This window comes from Cupressus sempervirens, chromosome 5 (genome assembly GCF_028749045.1).
Source record: "Cupressus sempervirens isolate cs-2001-9-10 chromosome 5, ASM2874904v1, whole genome shotgun sequence".
Lineage (NCBI taxonomy): Eukaryota > Viridiplantae > Streptophyta > Pinopsida > Cupressales > Cupressaceae > Cupressus > Cupressus sempervirens.
This window is the reverse complement of record NC_143122.1, coordinates 884735242-884740662: the sequence shown is the minus strand read 5'-3', so window position 1 is coordinate 884740662 and position 5421 is coordinate 884735242. Positions and strand designations below refer to the sequence as shown.

The following is a 5421-nucleotide window of genomic DNA, read 5'->3' as shown; positions in this document are numbered from 1 at the left end:
ACTTCGTGAACAAATAGTACCATTATTGGCTCATTCATAGGTGTTGCAGTAAGGGCTAAGATTGGAAGAGAGGACATTGTTAAGCTCTGTAACGATATCTTCAACCCAGTATGGCGTAAAGGGTTGGAAAAGGCTATATATAGCATTGACAAGAAGTTTCAAATTCCCCTTCTCGAGAAATATATGAGCCTTCCTCTAGGTGTGGCTGATCTAGAAATCGCACCACGTCGACAATCTCTCATCATTAGGGAAAGTTTGGCCTTTTACACATAATGGCCTCATATGGAAGCAAGTATCAACTTCCTTCTCCATTGGTGGAAGATCATAGTGGATGAGAGTAAGGAATGGATTATTAATTACCTCCAAATTTTTAATGCTTATGTTAAATCGGGTGTGGTTTTTGATGACCTTAATGCCCTGGAATTATGCACCCTTAATTTTGAGAAGTCAAGTAGAGCTAAGAGTAACTTTGAATTCCCTCCCAATTTCATCGTGAATAGTTCAAATGATATTGCCAAGGTGATTATGGTCTCTTGGAAGAAATAGGTTAAGATTTGGATCTGCAAATTTTGATGCTTGTAGTAAGGTTTGGGTAACTATGTATTTAGACCTATAGGGCTCTATCATATTGGCTTAGCTGTGGTTTTTATCGAAATGTACTAGAGATTTTGTTTAATTGGTGAAAAGATCCCTACTAATGTAATTTTAGACTCTTATATAAATATTATATAATTTCTATATTATGCGTAGTTGTAGTTTAATGCTCTTCTCGTGTTTCATATTCATGATTTGAGAGTAATCATTCGTAGGGCACTTTTCTTAGTAACACTTAAGGAACAAGACTTTTAATCTTAGTAGTGTATCTAATTGATTATTTTGATGTGTTTATCTTAGCTTAAGATTGTAATTCTTATATTGATGGTGGATGCTTGGAATGTCTAGTTCGTTTGTTGAGGTTAGCTTTTATGTTCTTTCAGGTTTCTATTGACAACATAATTTACAGCTCTATATTGACCCAAATTGCTCTATTTTCCTGAGGAAAAATTCTTGGAATCTTGGCTAATTATAGTAGGAATCTCCTAGTTTGTTCTTAACTATGGCTTTTGGATAGATGGTTTCTATATTACATGATGAACTTAGTGTAGTGTGGATATATGCTCCTAGATGCTAAACCTGATCAAGGTTGACTGTCTTCAAGGTTTATAAGTTTTTCTTCTACTGCGTGCAAATTATTTGTGGTGAATTTAGCTCTACTATTTTAGAGAATGGTAATTTGTATTAACAAATTCATGATTTATCTTGCAAAGGCATACTGCATCTGACTGGACTATTCTTAATGGAGGCTTATACACTCTATTGTCCAGCTATGGAGTTAGGTTTAAATTTACTTTATTTTGCATCTTAATATTCCTCTTGAGGTTTAGATTTAGTTATGCATTTTCTATGGGTATGTAAGTGTTATAAGATGTATTGGAGATAGAATGTTTGTGATAGGTAAATAAGATCGATTTTGGACTCAACATGGGCATCTGTGACTGAGAAATGGTGACAAATTTATATTTTAAAGATTATTCATCATTGGGAAGGCTCAAGTATTTTTGTAAAATATTTATATGTAATTTTGATTGGACTGGGGTATGCCCCTTTAAATTTGTAATAATATAGGACGAATGTCCCGAGCAAGACTAGAGGTTTTCTTTTTCCATTCTTTCCTACCAGTGCCCATTTCAACAGAGTAACACTATGTAATCTTAATTGTGATTTAATAATTTTATTCAAGGCCTTGGCCATTTACTGATTTTTTTAAAAAAAAGGTTTAAATATTGATATCAATTGCAATTTCTAAAATAGTAATATGACTTCTATTTAAGTCTAATATTAATATTTACTTCTCCTTTAATTCATAATGCAACTAGAGATAAAATTATATATTTAATTTAATTATTTATAATTTCTCTCATAAAGTCAAATAGTATTACGTAAATGATTACAAAGTGAACTCTATCACAACTTCTTTAAAATATAATAAAATTATAAATATTTATTTATTAACTTCTTTCTTGCATTAATAATTATAAAATCATTTATATGCAACTATGAGTTTGACTAGACTTAAAGAATCACTAATGCTAACATCCACTTCAACTAAATGAATAATATTTATTTAATTTTTAAAATTAATAAATAATTTTTTTAATTTATTTTTAATTAATTAATTAATTAATTTTAAATAAATAAATTTAAAAATTAAATTGTATTTTTATAAAATAAAAATAAATATGCAATTAGTATTTTCACATATTTTTAATCTCTCAAATCATGCAAGCATTCTATACTTTGTTTTCTATTTTAGAATATTTGTTTTCACATGCATATAACCATACTATACTAAGCTTTCTATTTTTAGCATATTTGTTTTCACATGCATGTAACCTTACTATACTTGACTTTCTATTTTTAGCATTTTTTTTTCACATTCATGCAACCATACTACCCTTAGATTTCTATTTTTAGCATATTTGTTTTTACATGCATGTAACTATACTATACTTAGTTTCTATTTTTAGTATATTTGTTTTCACATGCATGTATACGTTTAGTTACAATGCATTTTTTTCTCAATTAATCTTTTGCCTTCTAAATAAATATTGCAATTAAATTATTTTAGATATAAGAAGAATATTCATCTATATTTAGAAAATTCATGATAATCACATAGTTCTAATAACAAATTTAAAATTGAAACCCTAACTGCTCAATTTATTATTTTCTTCCAATTTTCAATAATCAAATTTTGGGTTTATTAGAATATTGTCACAATAATTTTTTACAATTTTTCTATAATTTTCCTTAGTCAATTTTTCTTGATTAATAAATCTTTCGTTTTTAAAATCTATAACATAATTCTTTATTCAATAATCAATACAATGAATTAATAAGCAATATACAAACACCCAAGAAGATATGAAGTAGACAGATCTTTCAATAAAATTTTAGAATGAGTTTTCAAACACTACCTCAAAACCATAGCTAAAATATGAGACAATTTGTGAATGCATGCAAATCTAAATCCTCAAACTTTCAACAATTCTTTTGATTCAATTCTGAATTTTCGCTCCCAAAACCTATGCAATTACAAAATGAGTTCTAGATCTCTATAAAGAGTTATCCCCTACATTGAGGCTCCGATTTTGCAATCATGAGAGGGAACTCGCTAATCAATTACTATTTATTATTTTATTACCCTTTTACCTTTTCATGTACAACTCTTTTAGATATTTAATTACAAAATATCTTAATTTAAATAATTAGACTTCTCTTTTTAATTAATTTTTGAAGCATTTTAATAATATATTTATTAATTTAATTAATAACATTATTTAGAGTTTATTATTAAAATGAAATTCCTAAATAATTATCATTAAATTAAATAAATATAACTATGCTACAATTAGAACTATAACTTTATTTTTAAATTTTATTCTTTTATATTTTATTTTCATCCTATTGATTAATTAGTGCAAGCACTAATTATAGTTTATTATTTAAATTAATAATAATAATCAAAGCTCATTATTTAAATGTACGTTTAATTTAATTATTATTAATAAACAATTATAATAAAGCAATATAAATTGCCAATAGTGGCATGTTGTGATGGTTAAGTTGTTGTGTTGTTATCCTTGCCATCAAGGTTCAAATCTCACGGGGATGAGGTCTCCCGTTTGTGGCCTCGCTGGTTTGCCATCAAGGTTCAAATCTCATGGGGATGAGGTCTCCCGTTTGTGGCCTCACTGGTTCATAGCTCCAGGTCAAAGAGTTTACCCCTCTTTAAAATTTTGAAAAAAAAAAGCAATATAAATCTTTAGTATTTTAATACTTTAATAATCTTTTTGTCCAACTTCTTTTATTAAAATTTTTAAGTAAATCTTTTAAACTGAAGTACATCTTTAATTAATTTATAATTAATTAAATATCATCATATTCTAATTTTTCTTTAACCAATTTTCTATTTTAATACTTCTAAATTAAGACTTTTAAATTAAAGCACATATTTAATTAGTTTTTTAATTAATTAAATATTCTCATGCTTTAATATTTTCTTTTTAACTAAATAATATTTAATAAGACTCACTATTATATGATTAGCTGAAATATTATAATTAAATCATTCACCAAATAAATCACATAGCAAAACCCGCATAAAACAACATTACCAAAGTAGACAAAAACTCAAAATCAAACAACATAAACAAATATAAACTCATGGGTTTAAAAAGGGTGAAAAGTTAGTTACGAGTCCTCCTTGCAAGACAAGTATTTAGGCTATGGCTGAGATTGGACCTGAACATTATCCCTCCATTCTTACCATTGAGTTATTGTGATAAGGCAAGCTCATCTTGGCAATTCAAGAAAATCGATGCCTAGTACAGACATTATGCATAAAAGACAAGCATGTACATGCATATAAATATATCTAAATTAAATAGGCAATGACAAAGAGTGGTACATCATGTAGATCTCGACTAGCAGGTCACTGCAACTCCCTCCCTTAACCACATCAAACACGACAAATAGAAAAGTAAAACAAACACACACACCATACATATGCAAGTATGGGGTAAGTACTATAATAAATTTTGGGTATAAATCATCACATATTCAAACATGAAAACTCATCATTTGACATCATCCTGAAAGCAATCACATTTATTAACTAAAAACCATTAAAGCATTATTAATGCACTAGTAATTATAATCAACAATCAACTTGTGAAATATAATAAACTAAGTAAGTTCTTTGTTGCTATACATGTAATCCAAGGCATGAAATAATGTCATAATTATAAATCCAATCTTCTTGAAACCAACACATGCATGAAATAGGCATATATGAGTTTGGTAAATATAACAGAAAATCAAACTATGGGTGAGCATTACATGTATCATCTATCTCATGCACCTAATAAACTAGTAGCTGAACGCTTTTGTGCTCACAATGATAAGTTGATAGGTGCTCAATAATAAAATTATTTTTTAAAAACATAATCTTATGTGAGCAAATTAGATTATTAATAATTTTCAATTTAAATAACATAATATTTACTAAAATATTTTAAATAGATTAATAAATATTATTTATTTAAATTCAATTTGTCAAATATGTAAAATCATTAAAAAACTCATAAGAAAATATATTATGAAAAATTAATAAGAAAAATACAAAAAAATATATGAAAAATTAACATTTCTTAAAAATATTATATTGACTAAATAAATTATAGAAACTAAAAAAATAACATTTAAAGAAAAAACTAAACTAATAAAAAAATTAAAATAATTCAAAAACTAAAACCTAATTCAATTTTAAGAATCAAAAGTTAAATAAACAAGATTGCAACATGAGCTAATGTGGAGATC

General features: G+C 26.8%; 1 long non-coding RNA gene across 1 annotated transcript; it reads left to right on the top strand.

Annotated features, from left to right (window-relative positions):
• Window positions 1-3646: 3646 nt before the first annotated feature.
• On the top strand, window positions 3647-3837 carry LOC149558763 (uncharacterized). The gene is made up of 2 exons (XR_016352478.1): window positions 3647-3694; window positions 3753-3837. It is a non-coding gene; the product is annotated as an uncharacterized LOC149558763 (long non-coding RNA).
• Window positions 3838-5421: the final 1584 nt, after the last annotated feature.